The sequence below is a fragment of the Pelodiscus sinensis genome, chromosome 6 (assembly GCF_049634645.1).
Source record: "Pelodiscus sinensis isolate JC-2024 chromosome 6, ASM4963464v1, whole genome shotgun sequence".
NCBI lineage: Eukaryota > Metazoa > Chordata > Testudines > Trionychidae > Pelodiscus > Pelodiscus sinensis.
Window position 1 is genome coordinate 93,904,225 of NC_134716.1, and position 22,221 is coordinate 93,926,445.

The 22,221-nt window shown below is 45.6% G+C and overlaps 1 protein-coding gene and 1 pseudogene across 5 annotated transcripts in view; both read left to right on the plus strand.

Annotated features, from left to right (window-relative positions):
• Positions 1–22,221, plus strand: part of PDE4D (phosphodiesterase 4D) — a 1,060,501-nt gene that overhangs the window by 319,116 nt on the left and 719,164 nt on the right. The gene's annotated exons all lie outside the window — the stretch shown is intronic.
• LOC142829944 (ubiquitin-conjugating enzyme E2 Q2 pseudogene) lies at positions 8,546–21,346 on the plus strand (annotated as a pseudogene).

Consider the following 22,221-nt stretch of genomic DNA (forward strand, 5'->3'; position numbering starts at 1 on the left):
TTGATAGCTCCCTGGTACACCATCCTTAGGACCTGACTGGTCCCTGATGAGGGATTTTACTGAATGAGGAGAGATCATTTCTGGCTCCCCTGCTACCGGCCCACCAGGCTTCGTGGCTCCCATAGACAACCCGGCAGGGTCATGCACTGGACTTCCTGCCTATCCCCCTGTGCAGCCCAACTCATCCCCACCTCCCCTGAGCTCATCTCCCAGCTCCCCAGCAGTCCAGTTGAGTCACATGCTGCACTTCCCAGTGAAGTCCAGTTCAGTGGGGCACCAGGATTTGCCCTCTCTCTTCCTTATTCCATTAAGAATTCCCCTTTCAGGTTGCATGTCATGCTACTCATTACCACCTCCACCTGAACTCAGGAAGAGGAATTTTCATGAAAGTGAGTCAAACTGACTACATAGAAAATATTTCCATAAGACTAATGTGAACAGTTAATTTACTGCCTCTCTTGATATTGCTTTCACTAATATTTTGCAGATTTTCAAATGTTCCCTTGAATCATAAAGAAAATCTTTTTTTTCTTTTGTTTAAATATTATATATTAATGCCTCTACAATGCTCTTATTTATTTAGAAATTGCTTTAAAAGTTTGTGTGAAAGGATTTCAAGAAAAGTATTACAGTGTTTGTAGTGTTCTGGACTGTTAGTATATAATTTGGCCTTTGGACTATTGCCATCTTATTGCAGTATATTTTTAATAAGGAATAACTTGAGCAAATACTCAGAGAATTAATCATCATTGTTAAACTGCTGAATAAAAGAATAGTTATAAGAAAATGTATACTGGAAAAATGGAATGAGGTGGAAAGTTACTATAATTGCATTACTTTGCTATATGAGAGGCAGAAGTGTTCACTTCACTTAAGACAGGGGTGGGCAAGACAGCTTCTGTGGGTCAGATTTGGCCTGCAGCCTCCCTGCTGTTCTCCTTGCCCCAGGCCAATTTAGATGGGGGACAGGAGAACACATAAAGTCTCCTCCTCCTGCTAGGAGCACTCAGCGCCAAGAGTGAACTGCCAGCTGTTTTGAACAGCTGGAGGTTAACTTTAAGTGCCATGTGCCCCTTGAAGGGCGGGGGCAGGGATGAGAGACACCCTCTTTTCAGTACTCCAAAATACTATGAAATTCTATGCATGCCAAATAGATGATTTAGTTATCAATTATTTCAAGAATTTAAAGTGTAAATTGGTTATTCTTTCTCCCTAATTATGATACCTTAATTAGACATGGCAAAAACTACTGAATTTCTGGATTCTTGTAATATTTTTTTCATTTAAAGACTGATCTGAGACTACCTTAGCTTTTCACTTAAAAACTGAATGATTTTTAAACTGTCTGTCATGACCTGGATTTAAAGCCAGTAATTTCTTTGCTTACACTAGTGAGTAGGACTCACCTGTCTCCAAAAATTACCTGTTTTCTCAGTTGCAGTGCAAAGGATCAAATTTAGTTTTATTTTTGGTAGTTCATTCCTCATTTAATGATTTCCCCAGAGTCTGAAGAAGAATCCTCAGTCAACCTGTAATTCTGTAGGGCCGTGTCTACACAGCAGCATTATTTTGGAATAGCCGACGTTATCCCAAAATAACAAAGAGCGTGTCTACAGTACAAGCCATTATTTTGAAATAATGGTGAACTGGAGGACTTCTTACTCCAACTCCTGTAACACTCATTTCATGAGGAGTAATGGAAATAGCAGGAAGAGTGTTCTTCCTTCAACTTCCTGCTCTGTAGACAGTGCCAAAAGCCGAATTAAGCTATTTAGACTTAAACTACGCAATTGATATAGCTCAAGTTGTGTAGCTTAATTTGACTTTTGTCCTGCTGTGTAGACATGTCCTGATGTTTGTTGCCAGATTACTTGCCTCCTATAGACATCTAGAATAGAGAGAGAGAGAGAGCTTGCTAAGTGCATCTAGGACCAACTTTTATCTGCTTAGGAATAAAAGATCAGTGGTATATAGCTGGAGAACATCATATTGAAACTGAAGATATTTACACAGCTTTTATCAGTAGACTCAACTGTGTAAAAAAAAAAGCTGACATATTTCTGTAACTCAAATATTAGTCAGTAGACATTGCCAGATTGAGTGTAATAGAAGAGCATGTTTAGTGCAATAGCATATTAGATTTAGTTATGCGAGACAGGTAAGTGTGAGAAGACATATAATAAAATGGCAGTTAGAATTTTCTCACAGCTCTGGAAAGATTCCAGGAAGTCCTGGGGCTTATACTGCAGATCTATTAGAAATGGCTGCAGCTTACAGTCCCTGCGGCTATCTATGGGTACGTCTACACTACAGCGCTAGTTCGAACTAACTTAGTTCGAATTAGTTAATTCGAACTAAGCTAGTTCGAACTAACGCATCTAGAACTAAAAACTAGTTCGAACTAGCGTTTTGCTAGTTCGAACTAGTAAGTCCACATTGAGTGGACTCTGAACAGGGCTTAATGATGGCCGGAAGCAGTGCCGGCAGGGCATAAAAGGAGGACTTAGAGCATGGAGATACTGTCTCAGGCTAGCCGAGGGCTGTGCTTAAAGGGTCCCGACCCCCACCCCGGACACACAGTTCTAAGGGGTGCCCCGCTTGCAAAGAAGTTCTGGCTTGGAGTGCCCTGAGTGCCCACACTGGGCACATCACACCACTCGGCCATCAGCCCGGCTGCACTTGCCGCAGGCTGCCATCTGGGGAGAGGGAGTAATTGGGGGGCTGCAGGAGAGCTTCCACCCCCAGAAGCCCGCAGAGCCAGCCCAGTCCTCCCCATCGGGGGCTCGTACCCCATTCCTCCCTCACCTCCTTCCACTTGCCCTTCCCTAGCCCCCCTTCTTATTGATGTACAAAATAAAGATAACGTTTCTTCCAACATTGACTCTGTCTTTATTGAAAAAAACTGGGGGAGACTGGGAAAAGGAGGTGGGAGAGGGGAAGAGAAAGGCTGGGAGAGGGGAGGGCAACTAACATGATCAGGGGTTGGGAACAGGTCCCAGATGAAGAGAGGCTACAGAGACTGGGACTGTTCAGCTTAGAAAAGAGGAGACGGAGGGGGGACAGGATAGAGGTCTCTAAAAGCAGGGGTTGGGTGGAGAGGGTGCATTCAGAAAAGTTCTTCCTGAGTTCCCATAAAGAAGGACTAGAGGACACCAAAGGAAAGGAATGGGTAGCAGGCTTCAAACTAGTAAGAGAAAGTTGTTCTTGACAAGGCAAATAGTTAACCTGTGGAACTCCTTGCTGCAGGAGGTTGTGAAGGCTAGAACTAGAACAGAGTTTAAAGGGAAGTGAGATCAAGTGATGGAGGTTGGGTCCATGGAGTCCTATTAGCCAGAGGGTAGGAGTGGTGTCCCTGCCCAAAGTTTGTGGAAGGCTGGAGAGGGATGGCACGAGACAAATGGCTTGGTCATTGTCTTCGGTCCATCCCCTCCAGGGTCCCTAGGGTTGGCCGCTGTCGGCAGACAGGCTACTGGGCTAGATGGACCTTTGGTCTGACCCAGGACGGCCATTGTAAGCTCAGGGCTCAGGGTCGGGGGTCTCAGTGGACCCCCTTGATTTTCATGCACACCTGGTCCTGGGTGGCCAGGCTGGCAGCTCTCCTGCCCTAGCCGGCCACTTTCCTGTGCCTAGTGCGGAGATCGTGGACGAGGTCCACGATGTCCGCACTAGCCCAGGAAGGTGCCCGCCTCTTGCGGTCCAGGGCAAGCTCCCGGGAGCCGCCAGCCTGGTCCCGGCAAGAGGGGGTGGGCTGGGGGGCATCGGGTGGGTGGCTCTGTGCCGTGCCAGGTGCAGGGTCTGATAGCTGGGTGCTGGCAGGCTTGCACCTGGCACGGGCACCGTAGCCAGCCCGTGCCCCTTTAAGGGGTCCGGGGCCGGGAGGGGGGCATAGAGTTTCCCTGGTGTTGGCCAGAGTGGCCACCAGGGAAACCTGGGGAGGGCTAGCCTCCCACTAGTTCGAACTAAAGGGCTACACAGCCCTTAGTTCGAACTAGCTAGTTCGAACTAGGCGTTAGTCCTCGTAAAATGAGGTTTACCTAGTTCGAACTAAGCGCTCCGCTAGTTCGATTCAAATTCGAACTAGCGGAGCGCTAGTGTAGCGCATAGGAAAGTTAGTTCGAACTAACGTCCGTTAGTTCGAACTAACTTTCTAGTGTAGACATACCCTATGTTATTGGTGAAGGGGGTCCAAAGGCACTCAGGATTGGGAGGGTGAAGTGGATTAAAGACATCTTAATCATTCTCCTTTAGAGTGTGAGGTTTATTTTTTTCTGCTCTCACCCAAAAGACTCTGTAATTTTTTGTTTTTGCACTGGCCCACTGTAGCAGCAGTGAGGTGCTGGATTGTTCCAGCAGGAGCTCTGGAGGCAATAATTTCTGAAGCTTTCAATCAGACAAGGGAAATGTGGACACTGGTGTGCATCTTAAATGGTGCATTGTGTGCTCTCTTCTGAGGTCAACTAACTCTGCTGATGGTACTAATTCAGATGGTAGGTGAGACCATAATATGCAGGTTAGCTCTGATTTGCGTGTGGCACAGCAGGGGATGGATTCTTTAGCTATACCTCTTCCTGCATCCACATGCTGGCCAGTCACAGTCTGGCTCAGCTCCTATTTGGGTCTTGCAAACCTAAGACAGCCTGCTTGTACCCACTATATAACTTGCATAATTTCTGTTTTACTGTGTATGTAATTGTCTTACTATTCATGTTGACAAGGGTCTCTTGAGGACAGCACTTTCTAGGTGCAAGTAGTATATCTGATAAATGTTAAATATAATTTTCATCCAATGGATTTTATATTTTTAGAATATAACTAAAATTGATATATAGTATTATGCAGGCTTCAGGCTAATAATACAGTTCAACTAAGGTTCACTTACAGCTTATAATAAAAAATGGACGAGGCAATACAGATCTCCATGGAATCAGTGACAAAACTATCATCACTTTTAGCTGGAGTAGGATTAAACCAATTGTGGGCCAGATTTTATCTGTAAAGTCAATGAAATCACATCAGAAATGTTTTCCTAATATCTGTGGCACACAACTTTTAGAAGTTTTCATAAATAATGTTAAATCAGTTTTTGTATCTAATGCTTGATGGCCCTCTATAAAAACTTAATTAGTAGGATTACAGAAGGAAAATGGAATTGATAGTACTGTACTCCTACTAACTTATCTACATTGAATACTACTTTCTTTTCCATGCTGCATTTAAATAATAATCCATCGAGTTAGCAAATTATGCTCTGCTGTTCAAATCTTTAAGTGGGTTTCAATCACCAAAACCAAGTTACTAAAACACTTTTTTTTTTCTCCTGGAAAATTGTCAATTTATTTTTATTTACTCATGATTGATACTTTCTAATGAAAATACCCCCTAGTGACATGTAGAAGATGTCTGCAGTGGGACTAGAAGATTAATGCTTTAGCTTTTCCTCTTAGTATCTTCTGTCTAAAATAGAATAGATATATGTTAGTTAAGCTGTCCAATAATAATGCAGACCTTAAAATACAATTTTATTTTCTTCTTAATACAGTTTCTAAGGAACTAAATGTATTATGATTGGTTTATAAGTTTCCCTAAAGAAGACAGGGCCATTAATTTCTTTTTTTTTAAAAAGCAATAGAAATATAATATTAAGAGCAACACTGAAAACTTAACTGAATTGTATTTTTTGAGGAACTCTGTACTGATGATTTCTAATTATACTCTATGGCAATCTTTAAAAATAATTTGGATGATATTCCTTTTGGACTCTTCTAGGAAATTGCTCTGGTTACCTGCTCTGAAATGTTCATTTTCTGCTACACTTATATTTAAAAAAAAAATCTATTTGTGAGAGCTAGTGAAATCTGTAAACTTAAAAGTTGCTGAGAGAATCTTAAAGAATAAGGCAAGTTGAGGAATGAATAAATCACGGTTGTTTATTTTCATCCAAAACCTGAGCAGCTCTGTTTTCCTTTCTAAGAGATCTTGAAAATCATGAGAGTATTTACCACACTCTGGAAAATACTCAGTAGGGTTTATCAGGGTGTGGAAAATCATAGACTTGTTTATAAATCATTTCCCTGATTAGACAAGGAGGGTATCAAAATAAAATACCTAGTAAGTAATATAAATCAATTATGTTACTTTCAAAACTGTTTAGGAATCTGAATGTCCAATACCTGTTAAATACATAAAGTAGCTTTGTAAATATTTATCCAAGTATATAATTCCTAAAAAGAACTGGTTGGAAATTTTCCATCAAAATAGATTTAATTCAGTGGTCTCCAAACTTTTTAAGCATGAGATCACTTTTTTGAATTTAAGTGCATTCCAAGATCTACCTCAAACCCAAATACTCTTTTGTGCCCCTTCTCTGAGGCCCTGCCCCTGCTCACCCTTCCTCCCTTTCATCAGGCAGGGGCAGAGGATTGGGGTGTAGCTCTGGTCTTGGGCTAAGGAATTTGGAGTGTGAGGGGCTCTGAGCTGAGCCTGGGCTAGGAAGTTGGGGTACAGGAGGGGGTTCAGGGTACAGGCTCTGTAAGGGAGTTTGGGTCTGGGAGGGCTCAGGGCTAGGGCAGGAGCTTGGGGTGCAGGAGAGGGTTTATGACTGGGACAGGGGTTCAGGATGCAGGCTCCAGCTGGGCACTGCTTACCACCGATGATGCAGTGGGGCTAAGGCAGACTCACCCGTACACTGGACCTGCACCACTCTCAAAAGCAGCCAGCAAACTCCCTCCATCCCAAGCCCTGTTGTGTCCCCCCTCTGCTCTGTGGAGATAGACTACAGGGTGGGAGAGAGGTCACTCTGACATCAGCACCCCCCCTCTATCTTCCCTGTCCTACACAGCAAGTGAGAGCAGGAGGGGACAGCTCCAAGGCAAAGGGCAGGAGGTGCACAGCAATGGAGGGAGGGGCAGCTGAAGCACCAGCATTTGATAGCTCCCTGGCCAAACCAGTCAGGATCCACTGTCAGAGGCTCCAAGATCTACCAGTCGATCCCGATTGACTAGTGACCAGTGATTTAATTGAAAATATTTTTTGCTAAATGGATATTTTCTCTCTCTCTGTCTCTGTCTCTGTCTCTCTGTCTCTGTCTCTGTCTCTGTCTCTCTCTCTCTCTCTCATTTGTTTTATTTGCCGTGGGAGGGAGCGGGGGTTAGGGTTGGTTGTGAAGGGGTCAGGTTGGTAAATCTCTTCCCAATCAGCCTGATGAAAACTCTGTTCAGCTTCAGTGGGTATTGGATGAGGCAAGAAGAGATGAGAAACTGTAGACCAAAAGTCACTTCTCGTTTAAGTATGGTTCTATCGAAGTCTGGAGAACTTCATTAGGAACGAATGAAATAGCATGGATGAACATAGCTCCATCTATTTAATGCTTTTTAATATTTTTAAGCTTTGAATTGTATGTTTACTGGAAAATCTGATGGGTGAAAACTGAGGAGCAGGTGGGCTTACTCATTGCCTTCTCACTGGAACATGATATAAAAGTGTATTGGAAGTATAGCATATACAGGCAATTCTTCAGTTAACTTGCAGCATTAGAAGAGAAACTGTCTGCTGTGCAATCGTACACATTGGCTGTGTCTACGCTGGCAAGATTTTGTGCAAAAGCGGCCGCGAGTTCTTGCGCAAGAACACTGACGTTCTAATGTGTGAAATCAGTGCTTCTTGCGCAAGAACTATGACGCTCCTGCTCAGGAATAAGCCCTCTTGTGCAAGTGTTCTTGCGCAAGAGGCCAGTGTAGACAGGCAGCCAAGACATTTTGCGCAAAAGCAGTTTAAACGGAAAAAAGCCCTAATGGCCGCTTGGACACTCCGTACCTGCATGCAGCTCCTGGACTTCCTGGTAACCTGAGCCCCCTTAAAGGCAATCGCAGCCTGCAGAGGCCACGAGGCAGAAGCCCTTCTGCTGCCTCTGCCCATAGCTCTGCCACGCGGCTCTACTGCCGTCCCCAACAGCCACCAGACCACCAGCCCAGGATGGCTGCTCCAGGGGGGGAACAGCCACCCGCACCTCTAGCGCAGGAGGCCCCAAGGGGCAGGAAATGGAGAGCCCCGTCCTGGTCCCCAGGGGCACCCGTCGCCGCAATGCGGAGATCTTCCACCATATGTCCCAGGCGCTCTCACACCAGGGACATGCAGCCCGGACCCTCGAGCAGGTCCGAGCTAAAGTACAAGAGCTGCGCCTGGGCTATGTCTGGACCAGAGAGGGCCAGGGGGCAGGAGCCGACAGCTGCCCCCACTACCAGCAGCTCCACCGCATCCTGGACCAGGCAGCACCCCACGGACTGTCTGACCCGTGGACATGAATAGGCGCCCCTCCGTCACCAGGCCCAGTGAGGCGGGGGAGGAAGATGAGCCAGCCAGAGGGTCAGATGAGGAGGAGGACCAGGGCAGCAGCGTGACCCTGCAGCTCAAGATCATCTCCAGCAGCCCCGACATCTCCCGTACATCTTCGGAAGCTGGGGAAGGATCCAGTGGTGAGTGTTGCACTTTGCACTCACAAGGGTGGGGGGGGGGGAGCCAGGCACCCAGGGGGACACAAAGGGAAGGGAGTGTCATTTAGGCAGCATGAGCTGCACGCTGTGTAGCATTAGCAGTATGCAGCACGTGCAGCCACGTGCAGCCTGGTGACTGAGCAGCACATGGCCTCCGCAGGCAGCTCCAGGGCACGCCTCGGAGCACGCTGCTCACTCACGTCCAGACCAGGGGGCAAGGGTGGATGCCGGCTGGAACCAGCCAGGGCTCCAGGGGCTCAGGCCATAGCTCCACAAGGGTGCAGCACGCAGAACGGCACACTGTTCCTCCTCACTGTGAGGCACAGCCAGCTGCTGGTGAGAGAACTTCAGCATCACAGCCCTGTGAGCGTGGCCCCCACTGAGTCCCTTGTCTGCTCCCAGTGCCTTGGCTGGCCCCCCGAGGGAACTCCCCACTGCGGCCACACGCGTCCCTGGGCTACCGTATGTGAGGGCAAGGGGGAGGGAGGAAGTGCTCGGGCTGGCCATAGCGCCACCTGAGTTTCACTCCAAGGACGGTACACTCCCAAGTCACCGCTGGTTCCATCCAGGAGACAGCCACGTGATGGGGATCTGAGAGCCCAAACCACATCTGCCATATGTGCTCCCAGGCACTGTGTGGGGATTCATCTTGCTCCCTGTCAAACACCATTGATTAGCCCAAAGTCTCACAGCCTCCCCCGGCATGGAGTTCCACAGGTTAACACAACACACCCACCCTCCAACACCCCCAGGTGCAAGGACACAGACCAGTGGTTACAATACATGGAGGAGCACCCTTCTTGGGTGGGTAGTGCTGTATGCAAACATACAACAAGGGGAAGGGGGAAGAGTGGGCCCAAGCCACAGTCCTGTGGTGTCACCTGGCTTCAGGGGCGGAGGACATGGAGTGCGGAGACAGTGGCCCAGCTGCCTGAGTGACCCATCCTTTTCTCTGTTCCTTGCAGCGGGACTGAGCAGGAGCTGGGGACCCTCCAGTCCTGCGGCAGCTGCAGCACCCCCAACCACCCAAGCTCCATGCTGGTGGGTCTGGCAGCAGGACCAACTATTTCTGCAGCATGTGCAGGCCATCGAGCGCATTGAGACGGCCATCACCCGGCGGGTGGAGGCGGACATTGAGTGGTGCCAGCAGGCCTGGGGCCATTTCCAGGCCCAATGTGAGCGAGTGGCAGATGCCATCACTGCCCTCACCACTCACACTGGGCATGCTGTGCACTACGGCATAGCCGTGCCCCATCCACCCACCATTCCTCCCATAGCAATGCCCGTGCCCCCTCCTCCTCCTGCCCCTCCTGCTCCCGCAATGCCCCCTCCTCCTCCTGCCCCCGCAATGCCCCCCCTCCTCCTGTCCCTCCTGCCCACCTCCCCATGCTGCCTGCCCCAATGCATCCTGACCCCCATGTCCAGGTGTGCTCCTGCAGAGGCAGTCGCAGGGGCCACACCTCCCAGCAGTAGTTCCCCTCTCCCAGTTGAGAGCCACCTCCCTCCCTCCCAGTTGAGAGCCACCCCCCCACACACCCTACATCCCCCCCATCCATTGTAAATATAATAAAGTTTGAAACATTGTGTTCCAAAAAAACCTCTGTTGGTTGTTTATTGGGAGGTAAGGAGAGGGGAGAAGGGAAGGGTTGGGAATAGGAGGGAGATGTCAAGGGAGACAGAGGCGACCCTACTATGGGGCCTGGGAGAACATCTCCATCAGGGCCTCCCGGATGCACACCCCATTGTGGTGCGCCTGGCGGATGGCAGCTGTGCGGGGCTGTTCGAAGGACTGGCCCTTGACTGTCATCCATGCCGGGAGGAAGGCCTCCCCCTTCCGCTCCACGAGATTGTGGAGCACGCAGCACGCGGAAACTACCTCGGGTACATTCCACTCACCCATCTCCAGACAAGTTAGCAAACAACGGAACCGGGTTTTCAGATGCCCGAAGGCGCACTCCACTTGGTTGCGGGCCCAGTTGAGGCGGTTGTGGTCCATCCACCCCATGTAGGGCCACATTAGCCAGGGCAGCAGGGAGTAGGCCATGTCCCCCACAACACACGTGGGCATTGGCATGTCTCTGACAGTAAATTCCCGCTGGGGGAAGAAAGTGCCCACCTCCAGCCTGTCAAACGGCTGGAGTTTCGTAGAATGCAGGTGTCATGTGCCCTGCCGGACCAGCCCGCATAAATGTCCAGGAAGCAGCCACGGTGGTCCATGAGGGCCTGGAGTACAATGGAGAAATACCCCTTTCTGTTTATGAAATGGGTCGCTCGATGCTCCGGGGCACAGACAGGGATGTGGGTTGTATCCAGGGCTCCCCCGCAGTTGGGGAACCTCAGGGCAATGAAGCTGGCCATCGTAGCCTAACGTTGTGCAGGCAGATGAATTTCTGGAGCAGGACATCATTGATGGCACGGACGATCTGCAGAAGGGTGCACGGAAACAGAGGAACACATCATGTAAGGCAGGGTGAGTGCATGCTCCCCCCCCCATGATGCCCTCTGGCCTCACACACACACACACATACACACACACACACCAGGGCCCCCTCATCCCACGGGCCACCGCTTTCCCCACCCGCAGGCATGTGCAAGGGACGGACGGCCCAAACCCCTGGATGACCCAACCTGGAGTCTTGCCTACACCTGAGCATGGAGTGCAGCATCCTTTCCCCGCCCCACTCCCCCTGGGACGACGGCACCGACGGTCGATCTGCCCATCCCGAACTGGTTTGCCACCTATTGGTAGCTGTCCAGGGTGGCCAGCTTCCAGAGTGCGATGGTGACCCTCTTGTCCACTGGGATGGGTGCCCGCAGCCAGGGGATGCTTCTCTGGAGCGCAGGGGCGAGCCAGGCACATAGCTCCAGAAACGTCTGCTTTCGTATGCAAAAGTTCCAGAGCCATTGCTGGTCATCCCATTGCCCCAGGACCAGCCGGTCCCACCAGTCGGTACTGGTGTCCAGTCTCCACAAGGACCTCTCCACGGTGGGATGGGGATGGCACAGGGACACGATGGCCTCCCTGGTGAGGGAGTCCAGAGCAACCTGCGCCTCGAGGTCCTGGAGGAGGAGTGAAGCAGCCTGGAGCAGCAGCTGCAGCCACTCCAAAATGGCTGGAAGGGGCCAGAGCAGGCACAAGGCCATCCCTGGGTCCATGGCACAACAAACGAGCTGAGATCAAAAAATCAGCCAAAGGCACTAAAGGCAGAAGGCAGTGGTGTCCAATAAGGCAGAGGGCAACCACAAATAGAACTGCTATGGCTGTCAGTCCGTGCAAGAAGTCCTATAGCACGCAGCAGGAGAGAAATGGCTGTCCAGAGAGATCCCTTTAAGCACGTATCTCAAAGGAGCTCCAGCCCCCGCCTCTGCCCCCGGAAAGGGCTGGTGCCCTTTTGCCCTCTTCAAAATGGTTCCGGGCTTCTGCTTTTGGGCAAAAGCGTCCCGCCAATGTAGACACTCTTTTGCGCAAAAGCACATCATTCTTACAATGAGTCCCAAACCAATATAGATGCTCTTTTGTGCAAATACTCTAATGCAAAAACTCCTGCGTTAAAAGTATTTGCACAAAATCTTGCCAATGTAGACATAGCCATTGTTTATCTGGGAGGAGTGAAATATCTTTCCCACACAAACTACTTCTTCATAATTACTTTGTCTATTCTGCATTTTAATAATTCTCATAATTTTACTAGTTTATTCAAGCTATTCATGCTGAAATGAAAGATCATGCAAAACACATCTGGTTTGTGTGTCTTGTTAAAAATTAAAAATTCAGCCTTCTTTTATTGTAAGTTTCACTAAAGTTTGTCAATCTGGGAAAATTTATGACTTTCCATTGAAATGTGAATGATACAGTAGTTTTGAAAGTGCTTTTTTGAATTTTTTTATTTCTTTAAGCATGAGAAACAAACTAAAATTCAAGGGGTGCAGTGTTGTGTGACTCAAATGTGAAAGAAGTGCTCACATGAAACTCTGTGATCTGAAATCAACACAGTCTACACAATTGTAACATTGCTGCAATATTGTGACACTAGAGTATACACTCTTCCATTTGAAGTGGGCAGAACAATTATTCTATAAATAAACTGTAGAAGAATCCAGAAGCCCTTGATCACATGCAGCTAGACTGTCATTTTACAATTATCTGTGATCAAGAGGCAGCTGCCTGTGAAGTAGTTTGTGACAGACCAATCTACCTCCTGGTCTTCCCGAAAGTAAATTCTGTTGGAAAGTGTACATCACATAGCATGCCAGCACAGCTATATTGAAATGGTAGCTGGGAGTGGGAAGAGGGGAGCTGAGCTTTGGCTGTGTCCAGTCCTCAACCCTTCTACCCCAATGCCACCTGCACCCATTAAGGAAAATAGAAACTCAGCAGATCCTGCTTCCTGTCCCGTGCTGAAACTCACAAGCGAGTACAGAAGGTGCCTTATTCCCCTTACTTCCTTATGTGACTATGTAGGGCTAGTGATGAATCTAGGACTTCTTGTTAACTACATTGCACCTATCCTCCTAGACCTGATTATGGGCTGCATGGGAAGCTGTGCTTGTTCAGGAGGAGCATGTGGAAGGAATTTTGTGACACAAACCACTAATCTTTTCATGATCCCAGAAGGAAGTCATCTGTGCCACCCCTTTACAAAGTGCAATAACCTTTTTCCTCATGTGAGCTCAGCTCTACCCATGCGCTCGGGGAGGTGAAGTCAAAGCTTTGTCTCGCTCTGCCACTTAATAGACTAGAGGGAAGGCAGAGGACTCCAGCTCTTTCCCTCACATCTTAGCTGAGATTGAGGAAGGGCCAGATTAATCATTAATAAGGCTATAGCCTAGACCAGTGTTCCCACCGAGTGATCGGGGCCAGTCCTGCCCCCGGGTGCGTGGTGCATGGGTAGTGCCAGCCCCTGGGCACACAGCACAGGAGCAGCACCGGCTCCGGGCATGCAGCGCATGGGCTGTTCCGGCCCTGGGAGCACGGCGTATGGGCGGCCCTGCCCCTGGGTGCGCAGCACACGAGTGGCACCAGCCCCAGGCGCGTGGCATATGGGCAGCGCCACCCCTGGGTGTGCAGCACAGGAGTGGTGCTGGCCCCAGGCGCATGGCGTATGGGCAGCCCCACCCCTGGGCGTGCGGCACAGGAGTGGTGCTGGCCCCAGTAGTGCGGCGCATGGGTTGGGGACCACTGGCCTAGACCCTTCTATTGTTTAAGCCCTCCTGCTCAGGCAGAGCTGGGGCCAGGTGGGGGAGGGGAAGCAACAGGGTTCCAGGAGGCAGAAGCACTGATTGAGCTGCTGCTGGATGAAGAAAGCTAGGTGGAAAGGATGGGGCACCTGCTGTCTCTGCTTACTGCTATTCATGGCTCTTCCTATTTTACCCAAATATGATGACTTCATATTTTCTGCAATATGTAATTCATACTTAGGGCCTTCCTTCCCATTAGCCTAAGTCCCCTCATAACCTTAATCCAGCCGTAGAGAGAGGGTGTCTGAACTAATCTCTTGTATGGCCACAGTGGATTTAGTCACACTACGGGCCAGAATATGATAGATAAGGTTTGTAAAACTGGACCCAAATGCTGAAGTACTCAGAAACACACACTGTACATTATCATATTTTTGGGTCTAGTCCTGCAAACCTTATTCATCACAATGAAGAGGAGAAATATACAACTGAGAACGTATTGTATATTAAAAGAAACTAATTTAATATACATAGAGAATAAAATGTGAATGTATGTAACAGACTAAAATTAAATAAGCTGTATGAACTGTTAGCTTATAGGGAATTATTAACTTGGCTTTTCACTGATTCTGATTCTGATTTTAAAAATTTGTCAGCTATGTAATAGCTATTTAAATGAATTTAGTTGAGTTTGGTATTTCTACCAGATTGGTTTGGAGAAAAGCAGTTCATTAAATTAACCAGAGCTCAATCTAGGGAAATGGCTAGCGAGATGTAAGAAATGTCCAGCATATGTATATAAAAAAATAAATTAAGCAGTTTTATTGTTCGCCATTTTGGTGTACACTGCAGTGGGTGCTAATAAAATTATCTTTGCCTATATGTTGTGAAGAGCAACTCAATCTGATCACTGATCAGTTTCAAACTTGTTACAATAATTTGATATTACTTGTACTTTTTACAGCTGTAACATTAATTCATTTTAGCAAAATCAAATGATTAGGGACATCTCATAATTATATAAGATGTTCAACAAAAAGTCTACTGATGAATTTGTCTCTGCAATTGTACAGGGTTTAGAAAGTATATTGAAACTGACACATTACCCTTAGCCTATCTCTCAAAGTTTTTTTGTTTGCAATGGAAAATAACTTTATGATTAATCTAAATTCATTCTGCAAGTGGGTTATGTGAAACTTATATTAGTGAGCATGTTCATGTAATACTGTTTTCTCTTGCATGATTTGTAGTGTCTACATCTAGCTATATCTTTTATATTTAATCAGACCTCTGTGCTTTTAAAGTACTTGCTTTATTCTCTTTAATAATTCATATTTTCAATTGATTTATATAATGATTATCTACTGAATTATTTTTCCATTACCAAGAGCAAGAATGTGCTTGTGCTTCATGAGTCAGACATGATAAAAAAATTTATTTGAACAGTTAGCTCAGTGAATTGGTCCACTGTATCTTGATTTTTATCCTCGAATGCAAACTCATTTGTTTTCAATATATTGAGGAGAGCTAAAGGAAATTTTATTGACAAAACAGAGTTTTGTCAGAAATTAGTAGCTCATTGGAAATATCTTACAAAAACAACTTGGGTTTTATGAATTTTCCTAACTTTCAGGCAGGATTCCAATGGAACTCTTTGCTAGGAAAGTTTCTGGGGACCTGGGCTTAAAGCATCTTTGGGGCAGCCCCACCTTACGGATGCAAAATTGTTTGGGATCCTGAGGCAGCTCCTCTTTGCCTAACATTCTAGAGTCTAAGCTACCAGCTCTATAGCAGGAAGCCTTGAAGCTGTGAGAATCCTGGGCCAAGCTGGGGCTTTTGAGGCTTCTAGGTTCCCTGGCAAAGTGTTGGGAGCCTGGAGATCCTGAGCTAAGCTTCCAGGATCTGTAACTATTGGGCATTCACACCAGGCAGACTGCCTCAAGTCCAGAGACTTAGGACTCAGGGCTTCCAGACTGACTCATTAGTTGGCTCCCTGGGCATCTGGAAGCCCTGGGGTCTCTGGCTCCAAAGCAGTCTGCATGGTGGCACTGCCAGAGATACTGGATGCCCAGAAAGCTGCTCAGGTTTGTGAGAAATTTGAAATATATATATATATTCTGTCTAAATCAGACTGAATCCAAATTTTCACATTTTAACATTTGTGCTGAATGGAAATCTGGAGTTGCTGGCTTTACTCAAGAAAAACTGAATGGTCCCATAGAAAATGTAGTGTAGTTTCTTCAGCTGCATTGAATATTTGCTCTAAAGTAACATGAATGGGAGAAAGCCATTAATGAAGAATCTTCTCTTGTATGGGGTGCGTAGATATTATTTACTGGATTAAATCGCTAAATAAATGTTCCCTCTTTTGATTATCATATACTAGTTATCTGTTTAATACTTAGTTATATATTTCTAATTCAGTTTGTTTCTATTGCACTCATTTTTCATTATAGTCTCTTTATATTTACACAAAAGAAAAAAGTACAATATAATTATCTCAGGAAATAAGACACAAACATTCCCAGTATTTCCTCATGATGAAATTATTTCAGTTTCTGTACACTCAATCAGAAACAAAACAAAACCAGAAGCAAATTACTTACCTTCAGTATTTCATTTAATGTTAGTGCTTTTCTGAAGAAATACAAGAAGAATACACCAGTTTATCTACTGCAGTATTAACAGCTGAAGTGCTTCAGCTGAACAAAATCTTCTAAAGATATTTTCACCCTTGTCCTGTGGTAAACAAAGACAGATGAAAACACATTCAGAAAATTTGCATTTTAGCTCCCTTGCTTTCATCCAGACCTTGGATCCTGTCCATTTTTCTACATAATTCTTTTTATAGGCATGCACAATTTTTTTAAAAAAGAGATGGGAAAGGTTAAGAATCCTAACAAATTAAAATGGCATTTTCCTCATGAGTTGAAAATGTTATGTTTTATTTTATGGATCATTGCGCATTTAGCTGTGATTGATTAAGAGAATTCTAAGATGCTTATACACATTCTAATGGATTGGTATGTTTAAGGAAACATTTCTCATATTCAAGATTCACTTCACCATGGAGGTTTCAGTCTCTTCTGGGAAGGTTGCAGCAAATTCTGGGAAAATGGAAAAAGAAATATATTATCAATTAATCATTGTCAGTTACAACTACAAAGGCAGAATGATTTATTGTCTACTGAATGTTCAACAGATTTACTACCTTTGCTGAGTCTAACACGGAAATGGCGAGGCAAGAAAGATTAAAATAAGTCTACCTAGTCTGTGTCTAATATACAGTAGTAACAAAAGGGCATAATTGCTTATGAGGTGATAAGTGGCCTGGGCCCAGTGATGAGGCCAGGATGTTGGTTTCAGAGCCCAATGCTGAACTGAAGCTCCTCAAAGTCCATCTTAAACAAAGATCACAAGTGCTTCTAATCATCTCCTGGAAACTGGACAAGCTGTACTGGCAGTTTGTACGTCAGCCACAGCCACCATTGGTGATAACCATTCACTGCAACATATGGACTCTCATGCCTCCTCATCACCAGTATGGCTTGTGGAATCAGATGACCCAAATTGGACTTCAGTGTAGAAGTAAATATAAGATAGTAAGAAGAGCAATCCTTTGCTTCTTCAATGACTGAAGCAGTTGATATATGACTTCTACAGATCATACCGACTTCCTCAGCATCCAGATTTTGAGATGTTAAATCAGCCATTACCAACAGGACAAAATGCCACAATGCAAGAAGTAATGTTAAAGGAAGACATTGAAAACCTTTATCACTATGAAATAAAGGGAAAAACCTATTGATGGAAAGAAATCTGAAAATGAAGGCATGCAAAAAAGAGAAACTTGTCTATTTTAGAAAAAAATAGAAATGACCAAAGACAAGTACACCTACAAGGTGAAGTATCTGGGTCACTCCAGGTTTCAGACTGACTTACGAAAGAGCTTAGGGATATAGATGTCGATCACTAAGTTATAGAACAGAGATTTATTCCGTGGAACACGTAAATGACAGTCTGCATGCACAGCACGTTATAATTCTGAAAATTGATCCTGATGGCCCATTCCATAGGGATCTTCAGGTCTTAAAAGAAAAAGAATACATTTTGCTCAACTTCACATTTGAAGACCCTCCCTTTGTGCAGCTGGTATTTCCTGTGTTTATGGGAGGGTATGTTCTGGGTGGGATGCATTATGCATGGAATTTCTTATTAATCAGGGCAGGAGTACTGCCTATTCAATCAAATTGGTTATCTAGAGCACTTTAGTCAAAGAAAAAGCCAGAATACAGTTTGTAGCCACTTAGAAGCAATATAATCCAGCAAGAGCACAGCAGTCCTATAACTATCTAGTACAAATACATGAGAAAAATGGGAGGTACACTCCTCCAAAAGAAGATGGTTAACATTGTGGACTGTTTGTACACCTAGGCCAATGTCAAACACACTCTTTTTATTTATTTTCAAAATGCACACACAAGCTATGAGTTCCCCTATAAGAGCCATACTGAAAACTTTAGCTATTAGTTAAATTAATGGATAATCCGTTAACTGACATATAAGAACATCAGAATGGCCATAGTGGACAGCCTAGTATCCTGTCTTCCAACATTAGACAATGCCAGGTGCCCCAGAGGGAATGAACAGATCAAGTAATCATCAAGTGGCACATCTCCTGTTGTTCATTCCCAACTCCTGACAAACAGAGGTTAGGGATACCATTCCTGCCCATTCTGGCTAATAGCTTCTGATGGCCCTATCCTCCATGAATTTTTTGAACTTTGTTTATAGTCTTAGACTTCACAACATCATCTGGCCAGGAGTTCCACAGGCTGACTATGTGTTATGTGAAGAACTTATTTTTTGTTTTAAACTTTTTACCTATTAATTTCATTTGGTGACCCCTCGTTCTTATGTTTATGCAATGGACTAAACTCTTCTTTATTCACTTTTCCCTCACTAGTCATGATTTTATAGATCTCTGTCATATCCCCCCTTAGTAATCTCTTTTCCAATCTGAAAAGTTGCAGTCTTATTAATCTCTCCTCATTTGGCAGCCATTCCAAACCCCCATTCTTTTTTTGCCCTTTTCTGAACTTTATCAATTCCAAGATGATCTTTTTTTGAAATGAGGAAACCACATCTGCATGCAGTATTCAAGAAGTGGGTGTACCATAGATTTATACAGAAGCAATAAGGTAGTTTCTGTTTTATTCTCTCTCTCTTTCTTAATGATTCCTTACACACTGTTTTCTTTTTTGACTGCTGCTGCACATTGAGTGGATACGTCCAGTATCATTTAGTCTTACCATTTTGCTTTTATTAGATGATATCTTGAACTACATATTTTTGGTTTTTACTGTATTTATCCCTATGCATCAAGGATATTTGGGCCACCCCCTTCTCCCATTTTATTTAAAAGTCTAAACTTTTTTCAAGCCAGCTAATGAGTCACTAACAAGATTGTTCAATATGAATCATTCACTACTTTTACCTTTTGCAGAATTTGGACTGCAGAGACTTGCATTTTTTATACATGGAGTAGGGAAGAAGGGCTGGCCACTCTTTTTAAAAAAATTGGTGTTATAACAAGCTTAAATATTTTATGCCCTAGTAGCAACATACTGTGACAGAGTTTGAGTAAACTGATCAAAGATGACATAGGTTCTATTTCACAAAAAATATAAATGTATAAAATTAGTGGATAGAACATAGGACTGACAGAAAAGTCCTGTATCTATCACCAAATTGTTCTGTCAATTTTATGAGTTTTCACCTCAGTTTTGGCTTCTGTAAAATAGATATAAAACACTGTTTGTACATCACTTTGAGATCTGTGGATGAAAAGTGCTATGTATATGCAAATGTGATTATTTGTCATTGTGATTATTAACCATAAAATAGCTATTTGTTTCCAAGAACACATGCATAATCTAATACACACATACAAAAATGTACATTGCTCTTTTTTACAATTGAGTACATTCTTAATGAAGCATGAGTAATCTTGTACTAATTAAAAGCGCTTTTCAACCAGAATTAGTTTTTTGTAGCTGCTGATCCTTAAAAGTTCTTTAGGTCTGCAATTGTAATTCTTAAGAGTGAACATCCTTTCTTCTGTGGTCTTGGTAAGCAAAAGAAAGCAATCTTACCCTAACTCCCATTCTTCAGAACAGAGGTCTAGACCCACCCAAATTGACTGTCTCTTGCAGCAAATGCTTGGGAAATCCCCCACTTTATGTACAGGGTAACCACATTTCTTCATGTTGACTATGGGACATCTGTTAAAATTACTCATATTCAAATAAGTTAAATGGCAATCAGTTGGAACTATGTAGTACAAATGTTCAAATTAATATCAAGTTGACTGATGTTAAAAACGAACTAATTTAAAAAGAAATTAAAAAGAAATACTGCATAGTTGGAAGTCTTTTTATTTGCCTTCTTATATTTAAGGGATTGGGGTTCACACAGGAAGGGGTGACACAGACAGGCACAACCTACCCCCCCCCCCCGGGGATAAATGACAGACACGCTCCCCTATACCTCTCTCACAGGGGATAGTTACCAACCACCCCAAATCTCCCTGCCCGGCATACTCTGCCCTACATTCCAAGCTGGGCGCTGGGATGGACCCTCCTCTACTGGTACCTGGAGTCATGTGTCCCTGTGGCAACATGGGGGGCATACAACATCCCCCCGTGATTTCTGCCAGGTTTCACACCACAATATGGCCAGCAGTGGTCTTTAGGCACTGTGTAGGTGGGAAGGAACAGGAGCTGCTTTCAGTCCTGGATGGGGGGAGGGAAGAAATGACCTGGACCATAACTTTGTACAGCTCATCTCTTCTGCCTCCCTAGTCACCTTGTGGCTGGAAGCTTGCCCCTTTTTGCCTATACGTGTCAAAAGGCAGCTAACAATTCCAGGTTGCTGCTGGTCACCAACATAACCCAGTCACTTCTTTTCCCTCCCCTCCCCTGGCTACAACACAGGCTGTAAGTGGTTAAACCCTGAGGCAGCATTGTGCACCTAGATCCAGGGAGCCTGACTGTAAGGGCTTCAGTGACCTAGCCAGATAAGTGGCTCAGCATGCCAGGGTGCCTCGGGGATGGAAAAACGCCATGCTCCATTGGGGGCAGGACCTGTGGTTGGGGAGAAAGTAGGGAGCAAAGTGATTGCTGAACCCCTGCTCTTGGCATGGACAGGCTTGAAATTCCTCCCTCCCCATACACACACTACTCCAGAGATTAGCTGAGGGACAGAGAGGCTATGCAAGGCTATGGCACAAATGAGCTTGGCTCCTCCTAGCCAGTGTCCTGAGTAGAGGGTCTGGGGCTTTCCTGTGGTGCCAGCTCAGCCAACAGCTGTGAGGAAAGGAAGGAGTCTTCTGGCCTGGCTGCTGTTGAGCTGAGTGCTCTGACCAGAATCTGGTTCTCTGCATAGCACTAGAGGTGGGGTATGGAGGACAGGCAAAACAGGGAGAGGATAGTGAGAGAGGGAGCACATAAAGGCCTGATGGGTGGGCAACAGAGGAGATCTATAATTAGCCACTGTCAGATGCCTGCCCACACTCACCAGCTTCCATAGTGTACAGCCAGTGATGGCCACAAGAGGGACAGGATGCAGGACCCTGCTGAGTAGGACCCAGCACAGCAGGGGCCATGCTGAGCAACACAGAGAGGGTATGTCTACACTACCCTCCTAGTTCGAACTAGGAGGGTAATGTAGGCATACCGCACTTGCAAATGAAGCCCGGGATTTGAATTTCCCGGGCTTCATTTGCATAAGCGGGGAGCCGCCATTTTTAAAACCCCGCTGGTTCGAACTCCGTGCAGCGCGGCTACACGGGGCTTGAACTAGGTAGTTCGGACTAGGATTCCTATTCCGAACTACCGGTACACCTCGTTCCACTACGAACTAGCGGGGTAGTGTAGACATACCCAGAGTGGCTGGTCCTACTTTAACTTTGTCCCATCACCAGCCTTGCACATGCACCTTCATTGGCAGTCCCTGGACCCTCCCGCTCACTGTTTGTGATAGGGTAGGTGGTTAGCAGGTAGCTAGCCAGTGGCAAGACCAGATAGTACTGACGGAAGGGGCAGAAAATTTTGGATAATTGGCCTGTTTTTAAGAAAATGTTGGGACATATGCAAGAGGTCTTAAATAGGGAAGTAGTATCAGAGGGGTAGCCATGTTAGTCTAAATCGGCAAGAACAATGAGAAGTCTTGTGGCACCTTATAGACTAACAGATGTATTGGAGCATAAGCTTTCATGAGCAAAGATGCATCTGACGAATTGGGTCTCTGCCCATGAAAGCTTATTCTTCAATACATCTGTTAGTTTATAAGATGCCACAGGACTTCTCATTGTTCTTAAATAGGAGAGTGTCCCTTTAAAAATGCAAGGTCTGGAAAGCCTACTTAGAGGTGATAGAAATGTAGCCGTGTTAGTCTGGTGTAGCTGAAACAAAAAACAGGACTATGTAGCACTTTGAAGACTAACAAGATGGTTTATTAGGTGATGAGCTTTTGTGGGCCAGGGCTCTGGCCC